This window comes from Anarrhichthys ocellatus, unplaced genomic scaffold (assembly GCF_004355925.1).
Source record: "Anarrhichthys ocellatus isolate YVR2014 unplaced genomic scaffold, GSC_Weel_1.0 scaffold157, whole genome shotgun sequence".
NCBI classification, from domain to species: domain Eukaryota; kingdom Metazoa; phylum Chordata; class Actinopteri; order Perciformes; family Anarhichadidae; genus Anarrhichthys; species Anarrhichthys ocellatus.
The window spans coordinates 282892-306801 of NW_022280187.1; the positions used below are offsets into that span (position 1 = coordinate 282892).

Here is a 23910-nt window from a genome sequence, read left to right on the forward strand (position 1 = left end):
TATATATATATATATATATATATATATATATGAAGTGTTTCATCTCTCCAGTTCCCTCTGACTTTAATTGTTTCCATAATAAAAGTTCAGATCATGAAAACACAAATCTTTCTAATAAATTATGAAAGTTGTTTGTGGTCATTTTGTTGTTCAGTCTACAATGAACATTTATTTAAACCAGATGTTGAATCAGAAAACGAATCAAATAAAGCTTGAGTTTATTTTGTGATCGGTCTTCACTGTTTACATGTCGAAAAAAATCTCATCAGTCCGATCGGCTGCAGCGTCCAATCACATGACTGATGAACAATGAGGGGGCGTGTCGGCCGTTAAAAGACTTCCTGGAAGTCTGTTCTCCTGGGTCCTCGGTCATGGCTCCTCCGAGGTCCCTCCTCCATCCTCTATCCTCGCTCCTCCGAGCTACTTTAGAGCTTTGGGACGGCCGTCAATATGGCGGCGCAGAAACAACTTCCGCTTCAAGCGAGGATCGAGAAGCGAGGAAATGACAATTAAGAGACTTGGGATGTACCCATAGTCCGGTGCTGCAGACACGCCCCCTCTGTGACAGTCACACAGACACACACCTGGGGCAGGTGCTGACAGAAGCAGTAGAGTGGAAGCTAGACAGGTCCAATAGTAATATCACCACAGAAAGGTCTACCCTCTCCCCAGGCAATGTAATTCTCATATTTTTGAAAATAATGTCACAGTAATGGTAAACATTATTGTGTATTTGAATGACATAACCTGACAGGAAGTAAACATAGACCCAAGTTGTTGCCAAGCAGTTCAGTTCAGTTGAAACAGTGGAAGCTAGCTCACTGGCTGTTTCTTTCTTTCAATATTGATCAAAGGATGAGGGCATTTGAGTATATTTGAATGTTTTATTTATTTATTTCATTTTGTTTCAAATTGGACATCTTCAATATTTTTGTTTTCATGTAAGACTATAGCCCAAAGTTCTTTTCTTTAAGTGTTCTTGAAGTTCTTTAATTAATAAATGGAAAGCAAAGTTATATTTGTCTCCTCTCCTTTTCTTTGTTGATCCGAAAAATGATCCGAACCGTGACTCAAGAACCGTGATCCGAACCGAACCGTGAGGTTTGTGATCCGTTGCACCCCTGTTTACAATGTTTACTGAGGTAATAACTCAAGTGAGAAATAGAACCATTTTCTCATAGACTTCTATACAACCAGAGGAGTCGCCCCCTGATGGACATTAGAGAGACTGACGGTTTATGACACTTCCGCATTGGCTTCACTTTTCAGAACTGGAGACTGTCATTTACTTGAGTTAACTTGAATGCATCAGCTTTGGAAAAATTTGCGCAGAGGTGTTCATGATACTAACGATTGTTGACCTCTGTATTTATTCTATTCAGAAATTCAGCCCTCTACTCTGCGGGGAAAAGCCAAAAACAAATTCTTCCTCCTGTGCATGATCATGTTTTGATTCAGAGAGGAGTTCTACAATGACACAAGAGTTAACTCACTTTAAATAGTAATCAAATATAAATGTACATGTACAACCACCACTGTACTCTCTCCCATACTCAAAAAGGTAGTGTAGGTAAGGTATTCACATGCATGATAGACACATAAACACACAGAGTGGAAAAAAAACAGAGTTCTATTCTCTCAAACATGCCCACCGTTGGCTTGAAACAGGTTAGAGGGTGAACTGCTGACGCTGCATGTAATCTGTTCTGTGGAGTTCACTCACCCTTCTGAGGTGAAAAGCAATTACACAGCAACCCCATTACTTCCTCTGTCCTCATCTCTTTGTCTCACTGAGTGGATGTCTGCATGCTATTGTTTTCAGATTACAGACACATAAATTAATCTTCCACTTTTATATCCCGGTGCTTTTTATTTTACTGCAAATGGCAATAGTGATACAAACGTACCTTGTTTCGACAGGACAATAATCTGAATCTGATAATAATCTGAATTAGTTGCAGCAAAGTCAAGCTCACATTCAATTCTACCCACAATTCTCACAAAAAAAACCAATTATGGTGTTCAAAAATTTCTTCAGACACATGGTTGCATAGTTTTTAAGTTATGGTGATAAAGCTGCTTGAAAGTCACGTCTGACATTAAAAGGTTATCTGACCTATTAGAACCATAAAGGTTTTTTTGGCTTGTCTCCATAGGTGTACCCCTTTTTGGTTCCTGATCAGACCTGGTACAATTTTCCAGCTGGAGCCCTTTCAGAGTGTTCTACCCAGAACCATTTGTGAAAGGTTCCACCCAGTATCGCCTATGAGAAGTTCTACAGAGAACCCCCTTATGGCACAATCTTTGATCTTTGAATAATGATCAAATAGTTCCAAGTGAACTATTTTACTTCTAGATACGACCCTTTTTCTGTATGTCATACCGCTGTCTCTCTCTCCCCTTGTTTCCTGCCTGCCTCTTCACTGTCAACTCTGATCCATGCCTTCAGCCGAATACAATGGAGGTCAATGGAATTATTTTTCACTTTGTGGTGCTAAAAATGTAGAAAATACATTAAAATATAACAGTAATGGTCTGAATCAGCTTGCTTGATACGCTAAGTAATCCATACCTCACCGTAAACAGTTATTTATTGGATCTCTAGATAAATTGATCCAGACTCCAGAACTTTGGCAAACCTCTATATGCTGTATTTCCTACTTGTAGGAAATGTTCCTACATGCAGACATGGGATGAGCGAGTGTAAAGAAAAGCCTCCCCCAGTTCTCTCCGGTAGAGAGAATGATTAAGGGTCTGCTGACCGAAATAACTCTTCCTAGCTGCTGCTCGGCCTGTGCTTGCATCATAGGGTTTAGGATTTGGAGGGATGAAAAAGAGCCTTCCCACCAGATTCTGATTATTGACAAGTGTACATAGACGTACTCCAACATGTACATGGGGTCGAGTACAGTGCTTCTTTAGGCACAGAAATAAATCATCCTCCCACACATGCACTGCACACACAAACAAATAAATACGCAGCTGATACATCATATACATGGGCCACACAGTTAGCGACTGACCGGCGTTCACACAGTCAGCTGGATGTTGTGGCTGGATTTCACGGCCGAACACAAGGATTGGGGGAACATCTGTGCTGCTGAACTGGTTGCGGGATTCGGGAATATAGGTCAGCACTGCAATTTATTCCTCTGCCTCTCTCTCCCACACAGACACACACACACACATTCACACTCTCCCCATCTTCCCTCTTCTCTTTCCTCCCTGTTAGCTCAGCGCAGTGAACGCACAGAGGAGGCATATGAGGACACAAACATACACATTCTGCATACATACAAGGGCAGAATGATGTGATGGAGAAACTGCGAGCGAAGTTTGGAGATTTTTGTTGCTGTGACAACTACATAGCCGTAAAATTTTCTTTTTTTAAAAATAGGCAGAACACGAGGTCAGGAAAAAGAGAGACAGAGTTAGAAAAGGAGGAGAAGACAGATAGTCTTGGACCTAATTTTAAATGGTCCCTACAAGCAATAATGTAAGGTATAAAGGGTATCAAAGGTTGCATCAGGCGTGTGGCTGTATGTCAACACCGTAATAGCTACTGCAATTGCAATGGGCTGGCCAATTACGAGCGGCGAGGGCTCCGGCGGTCGCCGTGGCAGTCAGTGGGCAAGGCGACAGTTGCCATGGACAGCGCCTAAATGTCGTCACGGCAGAGCAAAAAGACTTTCTAAAGATAAAACTCTGACTTTGGGCAGCAAGCGGAGCAGGGACAGGTAGCAGCATTCATACAGACTGTGTTTAGGAAAGACTACTGTAATACATCGGACTGTCAGAGTTACAGTGAGGGTTACAGAAAAATACCCACCATGCAATGTCAGATAGTTCAACTTTCTTGCTTTATCCACCTCTCCTTGTTATGTCTCTTTTACATAAGTAAGTGATTTCCTGTATTTCCCAGAATACACTTTAACAGTGGCGGGCCGTGCATTTTATACCTGGGCCTTCTGTGCTGTCCTACTACAGTTGAATAACCTAATTCTGAGCCACAGCTATGGTTATTATTTGTTTCTAGGGGTGTAACACGTAACACGTAATACACGTATTCATATTAAACCGTTCGGTACGAGGCTTACAAACCGAACAATACGTTTGAACAATACTAGTGCATTTGGAAAATGCAGAAGCTTAAATTGTGGGAAATATAACGTTCTCGGTGGACTGCGCTCTAGTAGGAGACAACGGGCTGTGTGACCTCTCAACCCGGAACAAAAAAAACTAAACTAAAAACAGCTGAGGCTACGCTAAACTAGCTTAATGGGAAAACAACGGCGGCAAATGTGAGGAATTTAAGTTTAAAAGCATCCCTAGTATGTTTAATAGCACCCCTAGTGGTGGATATTGTATGTTACAGTATATTTACTTATAGAAGTTTTAAACCAAAAAGCATAGTCATTGAATGTATTGAACACTGTAAGTATAGTCACTGAGTGTATTAAACACTGTGAAGAAGATTTGCTGAAATGTATTGAACCATGAATGAGATTAGGTGAGTGAGGGTTTTGCAGGAGACGACCATATATGAGCCAGCAGAGACACCGGCATCTGGAAGGATGCAGGAAGTGGTCAGCGAGGAGGACTGACCATCGGGTCAGAGGGCAAGGAGGAGTCTGAGGGAGGTCAGCCAATCACTGAGCTGATACAAGACATTCCAAAGACATTCGTAACAAAAGACTCTTGTTTCTCAGGAGAATATTCAGACCTCGTGCCTTTCGTTTTACAGCTAACCGGATTTCGTCGGACTGTTGGATGTAACTTGAACCAGCTGATTTTTGGCACTGCTTTGTTGACGGAAGACGGAGCAGAGCGGAGGGGCGGCCTTCCATTGTCTGCGAGAGTCTGGACCCTAACACAAACCCCGCGATGACGGGATGCTTCGTCATTAACGGACAATGCATAGTCAGAATCAATGTAATTAACACAACAACAAGAACAAACTCACAAGAACCAGTCACATATATTTATATGACAACAAAGCATGACAAATCAATCCAGCAACACTGCAGCGCTAACACGCGTATTCCGCCGTACACTGAAGAGCACAAGCCATTCAACTATTATTCACATCAGAGGGAACAATATTCACCATATCATAAATACGACACGATAGAAAATCCAACAGTAGTAACGCTACTGGAGATGTAAAAACACAAAAGCACTTCACTTACCACAGCTGCTGTTCACTTAAAGACAAAGTCCATCCTCCTTTCTTTGTTAACAAAGAGTTTAATACCGCGGTTGTACAGAACATCGGTTCAGTTCAGTTCCAGTCAGAGGTCCTCCTGTGAACGTGTTCGTTGAGTTGTAAACCTACTCGGGTCTCAGCAAAAGTTTCATTCTTAGCCATAAAATGCGCAACGCTTCTCCGCCGCTGTCAGACAGAAATACCGTTAGTACAAATCTTTTTCTATGCTAGCTGTGGGGTTGACCGACCCTTTGATACAAGATCCCGTTTTTCTGGTCTTGAGAAATCTGTTTCTCCTCCTCCTTCAGCCATTGAGTGTTAAAAAACAAAGCTGGGTTTAAAAAAAAGAATCTACACCAAGCAAAATGCTAAAAATGTCATAACTTCTCTTACATATGTTTCAACCTGAACTCTTACTAAATACTAAGATCTGGTAGCTAGCTTTCTGTTTGACAAAAGTCACGCTGGCCCACTGACCAATCACGGCGCACGTTAATGCAGACGTACTTAGCAGGCTACCTGGGTAGCAGTGGCACGTCAAAGAATACGCCCAACATGTCAAACTAAAGATCTGATTGGTTGAAGACTATGACAATCAACAATATCGTCCCCATTTACTTAAACTGCAAAGGCTCTCTAGCGGGCATCGGGCCTCTCTTCTTACATAGAGAACTAGGGGATGAATCTGATTGGATAAGAGCTCTCCTTAAAACAAGCTGTGCTGGAAGCAGCGCTGCAGGCTGGAAGCAGAGCAACAGAGGAGAGGAGCTGTGCAATGAGAAAATAAGCTAATGGGAAAAAAAATTATAATACATGTAGTGTATTTGTGAAAAATGATTAAATGATAAAATAGCTATAACTTTGTGATTCTGTTTAGGCCAGCAGAGAAGGCTTAGCTGGCCCTGATGGCCCACCACTGCCCTTTAACAACCCAACAGGGAAGGAGCACACACTTGCTGCAAAAGATATTTCCAACGGAAAACTGTTCTTGCCTCGTGATCAGTCCGATTACAGAGAGTTAATTGCAGCAATTGTGATACATTTTCTTTATGCAAATTGCCCAAAACACAAACCAAACAAAATGCTGGTTCCAGCTTCTTTTCTTTGTCTTGACAAATCATAAATGGGATGTCTTTGGGTTTGGCTGGACAAAATGAGCAATTGGAAGACGTCAGCTTCAGAATTAATGATTCATTCAGAAAATGATCAGCAGATCAGCATAATAGTTATTTGTAGCTCCAAGCTACACATATTAAATATATGGCATTTGCTGTGTGCAATATAGTAGCCCATCTGTTTTTTTCTTCTGAAGGTTCATGTATAATTTCATAAAAGTATGTTCACGTTTCTTGCCAAGAGCTACATTTTTTTCCAAGATTTAATTGGAATGCATCATGATAAAGTTAAAATGTACCTTCGCCCCATACCCATTTTTCAGCAAGAGGGCTTGAACACATCATAATCTAACTTAATGCAACCTGCAATGACGTTAGCTATAGTTATTTAGCCAAAGCAGGACTGTGCTGCCCACCGGCTGCTAACAGCTAATGCTAACTAGCTCTCCTCCTACAGGTTTCAACACAGATTTGTTGTTCACAAAGTAGCAAACAGGGAAATTTACTATCTGTGTCTGATAGGGGTGCAACGGATCACAAACCTCACGGTTCGGATCACGGTTCTTGAGTCACAGTTCGGATCAACAAAGAAAAGGGGAGGAGATAAATATAACTTTGCTTTCCATTTATTAATTAAAGAACTTCAAGAACACTTAAAGCAAAGAACTTTGGGCTATAGTCTTACATAAAAACAAAAATAGTGAAGATGTCCAATTTGAAACAAAATGAAATAAATTTTAAAAAAACATTCAAGAATACTCAATTCTGTTAAGTTTAAGTGCAACATGACGTATGTTGATACCCTCGTCCTTTGATCAAAAAACAGCCAGTGAGCTAGCTTCCACTGTTTCAACTGAACTGAACTGCTCGGCAACAACTTGGGTCTATGTTTACTTCGTGTCAGGTTAAGTCATTCAAATACACTGCAATAATGTTTACCATTACTGTGAAATCGTCTACAATTTTAAAACATTTTTCAAAAAGATGAGAATATCTACATTGTCTGGGGAGAGGGTAGACCTTTCTGTGGTGACTGGGATATTGCTATTGGGCCTGTATAGCTTCCACTCTACTGCTTCTGTCAGATGTGTGTCTGTGTGACTCTCACAGAGGGGTCGTGTCTACAGCACGGACTATGGGTACATCCCAAGTCTCTTAATTGTCATTTCCTCGCTTCTCGATCCTCGCTTGAAGCGGAAGTTGTTTCTGCGCCGCCATATTGACGGCCGTCCCAAAGCTCTAAAGTAGCTCGGAGGAGCGAGGATCGAGGATGGAGGAGGGACCTCAGAGGAGCCATGACCGAGGACCCGGGAGAACAGACTTCCAGGAAGTCGTTTAACAGCCGACACGCCCCCTCATTGTTCATCAGTCATGTGATTGGACGCTGCAGCCGATCGGACTGACTGACTTGAGTTTCATACCAGAGTGAAGACGGATCACAGAATAAACTCAAGCTTTATATTTGATTAGGTTTCTGATTCACCGTCTGGTTTAAATAAATGTCCATTGTAGTCTGAACAACAAAACGACCACAAACAACTTTCTTCATTTATTAGAAAGATTTGTGTTTTCATGATCTGATATTTCCCTCAATAACTTTTATTATGAATACAATTAAAGTCAGAGAGAGCTGGACAGACGAAACACTTTTTACATCATTCCTGAGTGTTTGATGAGTTTTATCATTTAAGAGAAACAATAATCATATTCTGGGTTATTTAATAATGACGCCACAGTCACAATTTCAAAACGTACAGACGCAAATAATTCATAAATAAGACGATCGCATTCCGCCGGTAGAAATAGATCCTGAGCTTATAAACAGCACACAGGATAGTTTGTTAACAGACTACAGAGAGAAACACCTCTACAGTGGTGATTACTGTGTGTCTTTATTAGTTACTGTTATTAAGTACAGTGATCATGTGAACAGACACAAACTTATCAAAAGTCTCTCCAGCTGTTAAAGCCGACTGACAGCTGATCCAGCTGTGATCATCAGCACCGTCATCAGAAACAGACGTCGCTTCACCTGACGCAACTGAGGAAAGGACGTCTCATGTCTCTTAAAACATATTTCCTCGTTCCTCTCTCCTCGCATGGTTTCCTCCATGCATCCCTGGTGGGAGGGACTAAGACGCAAGGAAAGGACCCAAGTGAGGGAAACGGGGATGCAATTAAGAGACTTGGGATGTACCCTATGAATCTCCACTCCGCAGTGATGAAAGCAGTCACAGTCATTTCCTTCTCATAGAGGCCTGGAACAAGCTTCACACTGAAGTGGGTGCATGAGTGGATTTCGTAGCGTGGCTCAAGCATTTTAACCAGATTTTGAAATCCTTTGTTTTCGACACCGGAGTGTCCCCCGTCGCTGACAGACGGGATGGTGTCTCTTCACATGCCGATGTCGTGTGTCTTTCTCTTTAAATAATGCCTACATACCGTAACGGTTTCGTCCACCACCCTTATCCGTCATAAGTTACAGGGAAGACAAAATGCTCCCAAACTTGCGACTTAAATGACGCCGGCGGCTTCTCAAGTTCCTCCGCTCGCCATGACTTCCGCCGTTAAATGCGTTTAACCTGCTCCGTTCACGTGAACACACTACTGCTTTATATCTGTTCACTGACACTCTGCATTGATATTCGGGGACTTGTTACTTGAAAAGGAACAGCAGCAGTATAACTTTATTACACACTGTGATGATTAAACTGTAAAAAAATAAATTTAAAAAATACTCTATTGATCCGCGGTTCACGAGTGATCCGAACCGTAAGGGCTGATCCGAACGGATCACGGATCGATCCGTGATCCGTTACACCACTAATTGTAAACATCAGTTTATGGTCTCAATCTCTAGTTTCAAGTCTTCTTCAATACAGCATGATGTTCATTTTGTAAATTATGGTCCATTTAGAGTCAAACAGACCATAAAGCAGGGTATGCTTTAGGGTGGGGCTAACTCGTGATTGACAGGTCGCTACCAAGGTGTCCATGTTTTTGTAAAGGTGCATTATATGAGATTGGAAGCATTTCAATTGCCTCTTAATGGCTCTCAACATGGTGACGCCTGAGCCGGTGGCTTGCATCTAATAGTGCCAGCAGTTCATACTACGGAAAACATGCTGACAGAGCTAATAGTGTTTATCTTAGGGTCACGCTTCCTCAATGCTGTCGGTTGGGATTAGCTTTATCAGGTGTAACCGCCATATGAGAGCAGTGCAGAGCTAACCAGTGGGGCACGCTCACATGCACGTACATTAACTAAAAGCATGCACGGCCAGCCCGACTATGTTAACAAAGCAAGGATAAGCTGTGATAACTACACAGGAATGAAAGACACATTTTGGTCGCATTAAATGTCTAATTCAGTGTTTAGTTGAATTTAGCTTCACCCTCTCTTGTCAGGTTGCAAAATACCAAGATGGCGATGGCCAAAATGCCAAACTCGAGTTTGATGGGTGACATCACGGTGACTACTTCCACTTCTTATATACAGTCTATGGTAAATTCTCATTAGTTAGTCTATTATGTTCTTAACACAACGCTGTCAATGTTGGAGACCCAACTCTTTAAATAAGTTATCGGCAAACATGTAAGGAGCCTAGCTAGCTAGTTAGAACGTTACTTCTTCAACTCAGACGCTGAATGTTTGCTCAGTTAATCCAGATGAATATTGAAAAATACTTTCAAATTACTCAAAAGGTCTCGTCCTGAGGGGACGCAAGGACCAGAGGACACTTAAGAAAACACACCTGGGAAAGCTCCGAACAGTGTGATTAGCTATCCAATTAATTTGTTTAGAATGTTCCCAGGTTTCTGCTGTGGCAGCTGAGGCAGCAACAGTGTCAGGAAGGGTCTACAACTGAGCAATGGAGCTGTATATATTGTTCAGTTATTTATTTGTCAAAAAAGTACTTGGCAGTTAAAATATTTGCAGTGGAAAACGTATGTATAATATCATTTAATAATCAATTTAGGAAAGTGTGGGTTTGCGTGCCTCCTGAGTTCTTGATTCATGATTTTTTTGTTGTGTTAAACAATTACAGTCTAACCATGGAGGCTTATCTGGTCTGAGAATCTGATTCAGGTCCAGCGATGAACTTAATCAACACGTCCGCTTAAAAGTATTTGTCGAAATTAACAATCGATTTTTGAGTTGACCCATCACTACTGTTCAACCGCGCTACAAACGGTGATCGCACCGTTTGTGCTGCTGTGAGATTCGCGAGTCGTGTATTGAATTGTAAACTAGTTCTTCTGCTATCTGTTCTGTTCTGTTCAAACAGGTGATGTGATTAAGCGTTTAAAAATGCTTTTCCACTTTGCAAGGCACCACTGGGGGAATCTTCAGCCAAGGTGGACAGGGATTAAACATGTTGGTCACAGAAAAAAAGCAAAACTGTATTGATGAAGCACTGATGCTGTATTGACGGGACGTGTCGATAAAGAGGCAGAAGGGCGGTAGGAGAGGCCCGTTGCTCTGAGGGATGACTGATTGGTATAATGATCAAAGGCCTGCTAAAGCACTGGGCTGTACAGCAAATTCAGTTATTTGTGTTTGTGTTGGTATTTGCGTTCCATCAGTCTGTCTACATATATATATACGTATATAATAACAGTGGTGGGCCGTCAGGGCCTGCAAAGCCTTCTCTGCTGGCCTAAACAGAATCACAAAGTTATAGTTATTTTATAATTTAATAATTTTTCTTAAATACAATATATGTATTATAATTTTTAAAAAATATTTTTCCCATTATCTTATTTTCTCATCGCACAGCTACTGTCTTCCTCAGTTGCTCTGCTTCCAGTGCAGCTTGTTTTAAGTAGAGCTTCTATCCAATCAGATTTCACCCCTGTGTCTCTAGGTAAGAAGAGAGGCAGAGGCCTGCAGACTCACAAGTGAATCCCTTTGCAGTTTAAGTGAATGGGGACGATATTGTTGATTGTCATAGTGTTCAACCAATCAGATCTTTAGTTTGACATGTTGGGTGTATTCTTTGACGTGCCAGAGCCTGCTAGCTGGCCTAGCCATACGTGATTGGTCAGTGGGCTAGCTTGACATGTTGGGCGGTGGCAATCCCAAAATCTGCTGCCTCTATCGGGCGGACATTTTCAGCCCTCAAACGCTTTAAAACGTATTCAAGAAATACAACTGGGGAGGCTCGACTGTCTTCACTGGCATCCATGAATCGAGAAGGACTATTTACTGGAACTAAAATGCACAGATGTTCTGAACAACCGTGAGATTAAACTCTTTGTAATCAAAGAAAGGATGGACTTTGTCTTTAAGTTAAATAGTGAACAGCAGCTCTGGTAAGTTAAATGCGTTTGTTTTTACATCTGCAGTAGCTTTAATATGCTTGTTTATATATTATTATTTGTACAACTTGATTTTATGAAGATGGATTGTTTGGTTTTATATGTGATAGGAACCATTGTTTCGTCCAATGTTGCTCTGGGACATATTTAGCCGGTGCCAGTGTTTGCAACTTGGCGACTTTCTCGCTAAATCTGGTGACTTTCCAAACCCTCATGGCGACTTTTTTTGTCAAAAGCAACTAGTGACAAATCTAGCGACTTGTATTTACAGGTGTTGGCTTCATTTTGACACGAAACAAATAACCATAGCTGTGTTTCAGCTGCAGGACAGCAGTGAGGGCCCAAGTATAAAATGCATGGCCCGCCACTGTATAATAATAATATCCTCTGGTTGACTGTCTTTTGCTTACTCAGTTGAGTTGGATGTAGCAAATGAACAAACCTAACCGAAGACACCTTTTGGTATACACTGCACCTGTGTCATACCTATTAGTAGGATCTATAGCAGTTCCCAGACCATTTGGTCAGATGAACTCCAGTCCCCCCTCGTCGACATCCACCATTCATGTTCCAAAGATGTTACTATTCTTTCTATTAAGTGTATCTGTTGCAACACCTTTTTAATACAATTGAGTTTTCAATGTTTAGGTCAGTTTGTATAACTTTGCATTTATACTACTAGAGCAGAGGCTGGATGTTTCAACAGTTTCTCAGTTTTAACTAGGTAACTATTTCATCTGTTTATCCATTATTTAAAGTAGTAGTACATGAGACAGATCTAACTTCCTTTAGTGACGGCTGCTTAAAAGGAGTTATTTTATTCCAGCACAATGTTATGGTGTAATCTACCAATGTTACACAGCACATGCCAGTCACAAGTGACACTTGTCAGTTTAATGCGAGTAACATCTATTTTTGATGAGGTACACATGATCATCATTCAGCAGCATTCGACAGAATCTGTGTAGAAAGAATTGGCATATGCCACTAAAACAAACCAACAGCCTTTTAGAATTCTGCAAGACTGCTTGTTCGCATCACATTCCATCTACTTCCAATCATCTTCTCATTTGGTTTTTCAACTGCTTACACATTGCCAAGAAAACGCAATGCACAAAGTTAGACATTATGTTGCAAGAACATTGTTTACTTAATCAACACTACGCACAAAAAAAAAAAAAAAAAATTCTCAGTTCCTGAATTCCAGCTATGGTTCTTATTACTGAACAGCCACCACCACTCACTGACACTGACAACCACATGTTCTGTCAGCAGACCAATAGTGAGAATGGAGAAGGGAACAGAAATAAAGCTGCTGTAAAAAACATGAATGAATGCTGAATCCTCAAACCCATTCATGTTCCTGAATCAAGCAGCAGCCATTTAATGCACCCCGACGTGGCTTGTTTGACCTCTACCTGCACCGGACCGAAGATGGATGGGAGGAAGAGGCCACTTGACTGCTGCTGCTGCTCTGTGTGTGTGTGTGTGTGTGTGTGTGTGTGTGTGTGTGTGTGCGCGCGTGTGTGTGTGTGTGTGTGTGCGCGTGTGTGTGTGTTTGTGTGTGTGACTTGACAGCGTGTGTGTGCATTAGAGGATGTTAGGACGCAATCTCAAGGCAGGGACCACAGAAGGCTATATTACAAACGCAATTGCAGCGAGGCTCTTACTGGTCTGTGTCGTGATTAACTTTAGCCTAGTAAACGCATCTCTTAACATCTGAATGGTTGTTCATCAACATTCACACACACACACACACACACCTTTCTGCATCACCACCTTTGTCTTGAATTTTAAAGAGACGATCTGCTGTCCCTTGTTACACTGGTTCTCAGCTTTTTTCATCCCCCCTCACCCTCCCTCTTCGTCTCTCGTTCATAAACACACACACACACACACACACACACTCTCTCACACACGCATACAAACACACACAAACACACACCTCCGAAGGGCAAACAGGGTGAGAGTCACCTGTGGCCTGTCTGATTAACAGCCATTTTATTGAGCAGAGAGACTCAAGTGTTTTTTCAGCGCAGCAGCGGCAAGTGTCTTCTGAGAATCCAGCTAAAAATGACACATGTGCGTGTGTGTATTGTGGTGGTAACTATGTCAACAGCAGTCCCACCCTACTGTACATCAACATCACATACCAAAAGATGGACTTTTCGTGTGATATGTGATCCCACGATTTTCTCTGAATTTCGTGATATCGCGAGAATCCAGCTGCGGTGCGAGGTAACTTACCCACCGTCTCCACCCTCTTTTTTAACAAAAACTGATATAAAACTTATTTTTAATAGAAACTGAAAGTGTCTGCGCAATACAGCAGCAGCAGAGTCGCCGCACAGATTAGTGAGAGGTCAGATTTCACTTAGCGCGTGACAGGGGAGAGTTGACTGACGAGATGATGGTGGAGAATTAGGTGGGGAAATTTACTCACCCTGGCAGCCTTAATTGGCAGTTTAGTGACTGTTATGTTCTCTCGACGAGATGACCTTGTTGACCTCAGTAATAATGGTGGATTAAGACACCATTTAGTGAAAGTGTAGCACGTGCTGTGGCACAGGGAAAGATGAAGCCGTATTCAGCTGAATTCATACCAACATTCATTTACACAAATCAGCTATGTTTGAGACCAAACAATTCCTTTTTTAACATCTTGACACATCAACATGTCAGCTGCAATGACTTATCTACATTATGTTTGTAATGAAAATGTGCGCCTTTTCTATTAAAAAGCAGTTAAGGCAAATAAAAGTGCCAACAAAGGGATCTTTATCTGTTAATATGGATCATCAATGATCTGCAATTACTATCAGCGGCAAAACAACATGATCAGGGATCTCTAACAGTTATATTTGCTCTCTTTTTTCTTTTGTGAATTTTGAGCCAATCTGTGATACGATCTGAACTGTGAGTTTTATGATCCGTTGCACCTCTAGTCATAACTACTGTAAACAAAAGCATGGTGAATCTTGGATGTTTTAGTGACCAGCTAACAAGATATAATGTGTAAATAACACAAATTAAGACAACTCGTGGATTTTAATATTCTCTTGTGTTCGTAACTAAATAACATCCCAGACTAATGTGTGTCCTGGAGATTAAATAGATTGAGACTGAACATTTAAGGGCAAATACAGCAGCTCTCCACTGGCTGCAGCATAGGCACAAAAAGTACCAATCTATGCAAACATTTCATACCCAGTAAAGCTGCGCTGTTTATCTGTAGCTCAACTTCCCGCTGCGTATCTTTGTTAGTCTTGAATTCTTCATCAGTGGATATTTGGGAGCTGCGTCAGGGTCTCAGGCTGGGCCCGAGCTGCCAAGGGTTGATGAAATATGCATCGGCCAGAGATTGAGTTGAGTGACCTCGCCTGAGAAACGTATGAGTGTGTGTTTTCTGTGCAGGGATTGACAAGAATAAGTCTCCTTGGGACCATTTAATAGCACTTCAGCTCAGTGTGTGTGACGGCTCCATCTATTCAATCTCTCTCACTGTTATTGCATAGTCATGCAAAGAGTACGTGTGCATTGGCGTGAGGGTGCATATGTGTGTATGTTGCCTGTGTGTTCTTAGGATATTCCTCCCACAGACAGGTAGACTGGAGAACATTGTGTTTGAATTTGAGCTTCTTTGTAGTGTCTCCCTTCCTTCTATCTACATTGAATTATATTTTTTCCTAAATCCTGAGTGTAACTGGACATTTAGAGCACAGAAAAAGATTCTATGCAAGCACATAATTTGAAAATAAATTTTCCAACCCAGTCGCCAGAATTGTCTGAAAACCACAAGATTATGCTAAATGTTGATTTTTTAAATATACAATACGTTTCATAAATACTTTTTATATCTGCCTCAATGCCATGTGGTTAATATTTTGAAACGACTTGGTTAAGGTTTGTAAAAAACATCATATTTTGTGTTCAAATAATAGCGTCACAACCAGGCGAAAAACTCCAGTTCTGCCAATTGAAGCCGATGCGGAAGTGTCTTAAAACTTGCATTATCTCTACTGAACAGCAGGGGGTGACTCCTCTGGTTACAAAAAGAAATCTGATCGTATAGAAGTCTATGAGAAAATTACTCTACTTCTCACTTGATTTATTACCTCAGTAAACATTGTAAACATGAGTTTATCTGTAGTTTCAAGTCTTCTGATGTTAATTTAGTAAATATTGGTCAATTTAGAGTCAAATAGACCATAAAGCAGGGTATGCTTAGGGTGGGCTTACTGTGATTGACAGGTCGCTGCCGCTACCAGAGCAGTATATGATGTCTCTGCGTCACTACTCCACATTCCAAATATGGTAACTTCCGTTCATTGGTTGCGAAATAAACAACATGGCAACGGACGTAATTTAAGATGGCAACGGCGAAATCGCCGAACTCAAGGCTTCAAAATGGCAGTCCACAAAACAATGGGTGACGATGACTACGTCAACTTCTTATAGTATACAGTCTATGGTCACAACATAAGGTAACAACCATTAAAAACGTAGTAATGTAACTAGTGTGAATAAATAACAACTACCACTAGAAAACCTTCTTACGCACCATTACGTAACATTAGCGTAACAAGGTTACGTAACAAGCGCATAGTCAATGTTTAGTTTTGGTTTCACATGGGACACAAACAGCAGTGGGGGTGAAAGTCCTTTGTTTGTTTGACCAAACCACCACCACTCTCCCCCCAAAACAAGTCAACATTCAACCTATCTGCGTATGCAGAAATGTATAATGCCAAAAAGTAATTCTGGAGACTGGTCTGAAATTATTATGAAAGGGATAATTTGATTTGGCCAAACAATTGTCAATATATGCATGTTTTCTAGAATCCACATAACGTCTCAGTTTTAGAGCAAGTATATTGTGTTTTAGTGGAACACTAGACTACACACTGAACAAAATAATAAAAATTAAAAATACTTTTTTTTTGTAAATTGAGTTCAACATTTTAATTTCATAAAATCTCAGTTTATTAATGCCCGCAAAAGTTCTGTCAACTATGCTACTACCCTAAAATCTCCCTGCAACAAAAGAATGTCCCTGTCCTAAAACCGTGTGACCATGTGGCCCTTTCTTTCAGTGGCGGCCATTTTTAATACATTCTAATAAGTGTCCTCTAATCTTTTTGTGTAGAAGAGCATTTACAAGTAGTATATTAATTGACCATTGATATGATACATTATGGTTTCATATTAATGGTTTATAATTCTTAGCATTCTAATTCAAATATACAGTATGTTGAAATGTAAGGTCAACCTGATAAAAAAGACATGTTGTCAGGTCTATTACATTGACATGATGGGCTAAGATAGTTAAATGATTAATTAGGGATTGATATCAACATATGATATCAAGATGAATCATTTTCAATTAAGTGCATTAATGTGTTTTTGATTACTTTTTCTACAATTAGCTGTTCCTGTTGCTGTAATTGATTGCCAATTTTGAATAGATATTCTGTAGGTAATACCTCACTTTATAAGTATTTCTTAACTCATTTGTGATGAGTGAAGGGATCTTTTCATATACATTAAAATTTGTTGTAGTGTGACAAATAAGTTTTCAAGAATCTGTTGAATCTATCTAGCTGTTGGAAAAATGTTCTGCCAAAACATTTTTTTATTCTTTCAGTACTTTTATTTATGCTCATCTCCTTTAGACATTTGGAACCAGTAAAAACATAAAACACAAAATATCATGACTCTTCTGGGTGGCATCCCAGTCTAGTCTTCACATTTCATACATACATTTGTTTTGCGACAGTGTATGAATAATCATCTGTTGTTAAATGTGACCAATCAGGCAAAGCTGCTGATCATGTGGTGGTTGGCATGATTTAATGAGACGCCATCATGCCAACGATGATCCAGCTTCAGATAAATCCAAACCGAAAGAGTCATTTTTCAGCTTTGATCCCCAAATGCTCCCTAAATGTTAATTACTGTATCACAGCATAGCGCTGCGCTTCTGTGCAACTTTGATTCACTAAAGTTTTTCAGAGGGCTGACTGAAAACAGAAACACACAACATTCAGTTTAGTTCAAGCATCTGCAGCCACTACAAAAGACACATAGAAATGTTAATTTCTGCATTTTGAAATTGCAATTATCTTTTTTTTTTAAACTGGATTCCTCATCTAAATGCAGAACCAGTCACAGTGTCCTTATGTCCCATGGGTGTGGTGGGAAACTCTACTTTTGTTTCTGAACTTTTCTAAAAACGCTATTCATAAATGTATTTCTAATTTGTGTGTAATGTCCTTCCTAAGTTCCCTGTTAACTATGAGCGTGTTGTCTAAATTGGTTGTTTGGAAAAATCTGTAGCGTTATATGAACAGGAAGTGTGCTATTGCTTAGCACCATAACCTGTGACTTGAATTGCCAAAACCAGCATTTTTAGGAGACCAAATTACTTCTTAAACTTAACTTACATTTTTTTCCAACATAGCCATGACTATTTAGAGCTTCAAACATGGAGAAATATGTGTACAGAGTAACTAGTATTCTTGCAGTTTAGCTTGAGAGGGAAGTATCCACAGCTAACTAAGGCAGTTTGGCAATTTAGCAAAAAAAGTTTATTAGCATAGCATTTTGTTGTTGTTGTGGAATGTTTTTTTTGTTGTAAAATGTAATTTAGAATCTTACCAGTTTACAATATTATAAAACAGCGCTTTTTTTAGTGTTTGGGTCAGATGTGTTGACCATAGTCCATATTGGGGCATTTATTCTGAACGGCTCATGTATTAGTGAGCTAGCATTATAACTATGCTAACGGCGTATTTTAATCATCTACACAACGGCTAACGGCTAAATCTTCAAGTGTTTGAGCGCTGCCTTTACGTGGGTGACCTACATTCAATATTCTGAAAAGACACCCACTGAATGTGTTTGTATTGGTAAAGGTAATAGTTTCAAACATTCAGATTACATTCTATTTTTTAGTCACAAGTTATATATAAGATTTGGTTGTTTTAGTTTTTCATTTTGCTCAGTAGGCGTTTTAGGATCTCCTTTATTCAGGTTACAGTGCCTTAAGCTGTGTTATTAATATTGTTGTATTATCACATTTATTAGTGTGTCCACGCCACAGCTTATAACGTTGTGATACTACCTTGGACGTTGTTTCAGCATTAGTTAGGTGAACATACAGTGTATCTGTGTCGACTGATGCATTGCATATTAAACAGTGTTATCAGGACAATCTAATTGACAATATATGGACAACCTAAGTGAGCTTCATGGGTTGAATTCATAGTGTAATGTAAAGTATTTATTCAAGCCAGAGAATCATGAATATGTTGTGGTTAGGCAAAATAACAATAACTTCAATGTTTCCAAAATGTTTCTCAATTTTTTAATTTGTGCTCTCAAATTGATTTCCCCCTCCATGTTGCAATAGCACTTCATCTAATGTAACCCTATTAAAGCTTAGGTTGGTAATCTTTTTAGAAAACATTTTTTTCAATTGCTCTGACAAAAAAAAAAAGGCTGTTGCAGGACTGTAATAAGCCCGAATGAAATGATTGGATGTCCGACCTGCCTGTGCGTATTCTGCCCATTCACTCATTGCTCGTCCCCACGGTTTTCCAAAAGCTGCAATCTTAACAGCTGTGAGTGCTAACAATAGCCATGTTGGTTGTTTATGTTCATAATGATAATTTTGGGGGAGGGGCCTTGGAGGGAGGCCTGAAGTGACGTGCTGTCAGTGTTGAGGACTTGGAGACTTTCTTGCTAGATTTAGCAACTTGTGGATCTAGTGCTGCTAGCTACTTTCATTGGAAAACAGTTGGCAGCACTGGGCTGGGTTTTTATGTTGGCTAATTTCTAAAATCTAGCGTTCTCCAGTAAGGTTTCTCAACATTAGCTTGAACTGCTAAATATGATCAGAATAAGAAACGGTTTATCAGAAACAAAAACAATGCGCACCAACACACTGAGCTAGCCATCTTGATGATGATAAGGATGTATAACAAATATAGCAATGATTACAAAACAACAGCAATATATACATAAGTACAAAGGTTTATGTCAGCGTCAATGTTGTCATTGCCACTTATCATCATCTAAAGAAGAAGCCATATATATATATTGACGTAAAAGACAATAGAACTTTAAGGTTCAGCAGCATATTTCAGTTTTAAAAAATCTATAACATAATGACATTTAGTTTATCAAAGTATCCACTCTATCCACTGGCCTTTTACAAAGATTATTTAGAACTGCAAGAGGTAAGATTTGTATTAAAAAACAAACTAATTTTATTAGCCCTACATGACAAATAGCACCACAAAAAACCATAAATCCAATTTCCCTTTTTCATCTCAACATATTGATCAAGATGCAGACACGTACTTCAGAATTTAACATTAAATACGTCTCCTCAGCAGCAGTCAGTAAGGGCTCTCCTCTGTGTCATCTGGTAGAGAGCGTCCCGTCGCTGGTGATTATTAAAGTACTGACGTCCACAGCGATGACAGTCAAGAAACACATTTGAGAGAAATGTGCCAATTCGACATAAACCAGATCTGCACAGTATTGTGCGGTGCAGGAATTCTGGCACAAGTTGCTCAAACACACACACATCCACACTTTCACATAGGCACCGCTATAATTAATTTATGATCCAGTCCTTTCATTTATTTTCATCCCTATCTGACCTTAAGCGCTCCTTGGATATGAAAAGTCCTCAAGGATTTGTGGTGCTTGGCTGAGTCGAAAGGCAAATTCACACACACACACACACACACACACGCACACACACACACACACACGCACACACATCTCCCTGACTGCATGGCTAGAGTCCTGCTGGACCATGTATCATAACCCTTCATTCCTCCTCATGGACTCTCTCACCGTCCTTCTGCACCTCTTTTTTCCTCATCTCTCTTCCTACTCCTCCATATGGAGCATCTGAAAATAGCAGCCAAAGGAAAAGTGGGTCAGGTGCCATGTGGAGGGGGGGTGTTCTGTGTATTGGGAAATTGTCCGTGTGTGTAACCTGACAAATTGTAAAACTGCCGAACCTCCTTATCTCTGATTCTGAAGCTTTTTTAAATTCATATTTGTACAATATTTCTTAGACAAACAGCTGATTGTGTTTGCAGACAGTTAAACAATTAAAACATGGACAAATAATACACCACTGATGTAGTGTTTTTATTTAACAATCAAAAAAATTGTAATATATAAAAAACAAAAAACAAGGACAACAAAAAAAACAAAAAATGTAGAACAGAGGTAAGCACAAACATTTAACTACTATGTACAATATAAATATCTATCCAAAAGTGTGTATATATATATATATATATGAATGACCATAACCCTATACAACAATACAACAACAGTGTCAATAGAATGAAGGTGATAGTGCAGAATGTAGGTAATAGTGCAGTTTGACTGATTAATTGTTCATGAGCGTGACAGGCAGTGGAAAGAAGCTGTTCCTGTGTCTGGTGGTTTTGGCATACAGAGCTCTGTAGCACCTACCAGAGGGGAGGAGTTGGAACAGCTTGTGTCCAGGGTGTGAAGGGTCTGCAGTGATCTTTCCTGCCCGTTTCCTGACTCTGGAGGTGAACAAGTCCAGGATGGAGGGCAGGCTGGAACCAATGATTCGCTCTGCAGACCTGATAATCCTTTGTAGTCTGTTTCTGTCCTGTTTGGTGGCCGATCCAAACCAGACAGTTATGGAAGAACAGAGACCAGACTGGATGATGGTGGAGTAAAAAATAATCAGCAGCTCCTGAGGCAGGTTGAACTTCCTGAGCTGGCGCAGGAAGTACAACCTCTGCTGGGCCTTTTTCCTAAATGTGTCGATGTTGGAGGCCCACTTCAGGTCCTGGGAGATTGTGGATCCCAGAAACCGGAAGGTCTCCACCGCAGACACAGTGCTGTTGAGTATGGTGAGGGGGGGGCAGTGTTGGAGGACTCCTCCTGAAGTCCACTGTCACCTCCACAGTTTTGAGCTAGTTTAGCTCCAGGGGACCAGCTGTTCCACCTCCCGTCTGTACGCAGATTCGTCACCGTCTCTGATGAGGCCGATGACCGTTGTATTGTCTGCGAACTTCAGGAGTTTAACAGTGTGGTCCTCTGAGGTGCAGTCGTTTGTGTAGAGGGAGAAGAGCAGTGGGGAGAGCACAGATCCCTGGGGGGCGCCAGTGCTGATAGTCTGGGTGCTGGATGGGATTTTTCCCAGCCTCACCTGCTGCGTCCTGTCAGTCAGGAAGTTTGTGATCCACTGACAGGTGGAGGCTAGCACAGTGAGCTGGGAGAAATTGGTTTGGAGTATTGCTGGGATGATGGATGATGGTGTTGAACGCAGAGCTGAAGTCCACAAACAGAACCCTTGCATATGTCCCTGGGGAGTCGAGGTGTTGCAGCATGTAGTGCAGTCCCATGTTGACTGCATCATCCACCGACCTGTTTGCACGGTAGGCAAACTGCAGGGGGTCCAGCAGGGGCCCTGTGATGTCCTTCAGGTGGGTCAACACCAGTCTCTCAAAGGATTTCATGAACACAGACGTCAGGGCAACATGCCTGTAGTCATCTATTCCTGTGATGGAGGATTTCTTGGGTACCGGGATGATCGTGGAGCGTTTGAAGCAGGAGGGGACTTCACACAGCTCCAATGATTGGTTGAAGATCTGTGTGAAGATGGGGGCCAGCTGGTCAGCACAGACTTTCAGGCAGGAGGCGGACACACCGTCTGGGCCTGGTGCCTTCCTGATGTTCTGTCTGTGAAAGAGACGACTCACATCCTCTTCGCAGATCCTCAGTGCTGGTGGGAGGTCGGTTGGGAGAGGTGAAGAGGAGGCAAGGGGTGTAGGTGGTTGGCTGAAAACTTTTTTCCCAGCTTGATGGTATCATAACTTTGCAAGTATATATATGACCTGCTCTCCCAATCGGACTGATCCTTGACCTCTGCTTAGAGTCAAGGACTGCTGTTGTTTTGATCAAAAGTCTTGATCGCAGAGCAGTCGGGTCTGTTTTCAGCTGTGTGCAAACTCGGCTCATGGGGACCAGTGGTTGATGTAATTATCTGTTATGTGTTAAACTAATATAGTTAGGCCTAATGGGTCCCATCAAAACAGACCAACCAAGGTAGTGTGTGTAAATGTGTGGGGGCAACATATTCTCACTCCCAACTCGTCTAAACACACACGCTTTGTCAGTGGCCGTAAGCTTTAAACTATGACGCTCTAGGTTCCCCTCTAGTGTCAGTTTTGTTTAGTTTAGTTTTTTTCAGGGATGACATGATAGTTACCTCGTTACTTGCATAGTGTCTTTTCAAAATAAACTTTCATTGTAGGTTTACTTACTTCTTTAAAATTTCATAGTGAGGTTTAGGTGGTTTGTGTTGTAAGATTAAGGTTTATTACGAAAAATAAGTGCGTATGTTACGTAACTGACGTTAGTTAAGTATGCAATTTACGTAACAAAACCAGAGTTATACAAGTCAACGTTGACTTGGTTTCACACGAACGGCACGGGCGGTGCTCTCCTGGGTGAAAGTCCTGTGTTTGTTTTACCTGTCCTATGTTGACTTTCTTGCTCACATCCGTTGGGTTTACCTTGGAGTTACTGGAAAGCCCGGTCCACCTCATACAGACGCTAAAGGCTGCTTCGGTGCGATGGTATCAGACGCCGATGGGCACGACAAAGCATTGGTATTTGACGAATTGGGAGTGAGAATGGGTTGGTGAGAGGGAAGAAAACATCTTAGTTAGTTAATTACCTTAAAGTTCGATGACTTTTGTTGCCGCTATCGGCAGGACAACATTGTTTCTCTGTGCCTTCCAAAACCGTTACAATTCACTGATAATATGGGATCATATGATATGACAATGCTATGGTTAAGGTTGGGTTAGGTTGAGGCACAACAACATCTTTAGTTAGTTACCTTAAAGTTTGGTGAGTTTTGTTGTCATGGTCACATGGCATTTGAATGCAAGCTGTCCTAAAAAGTGTGCAATTTTCTACATCTACCTTTACTTTCTATGTAATGTAAATTTTGACAACAATGTCTAGGAGTCTGGTTAGAACCTGCGCAGATCACAGCTCCTCCAACAGTAGTGGCAAACTTCAGCTTGCGAGCTAACTGGTTAATGGTGTTTAACTGCTGACTGTCAGCCGAATGCGTCGTGGTTGCTCGACGGCAGCTGTTGAAAATACCAACCGAATATGTAGGTTTCCTCGTACGTTACTAAATTGCTACGAGCAACCATGGATGCATTCGGCTGAAAGTCACCAGTT

The 23910-nt window shown here is 40.9% G+C and overlaps 1 protein-coding gene across 1 annotated transcript in view; it reads left to right on the forward strand.

The window, feature by feature from the left end:
* The window catches only part of znrf1 (zinc and ring finger 1), a 68138-nt gene that overhangs the window by 20626 nt on the left and 23602 nt on the right, over positions 1-23910 (forward strand). The gene's annotated exons all lie outside the window — the stretch shown is intronic.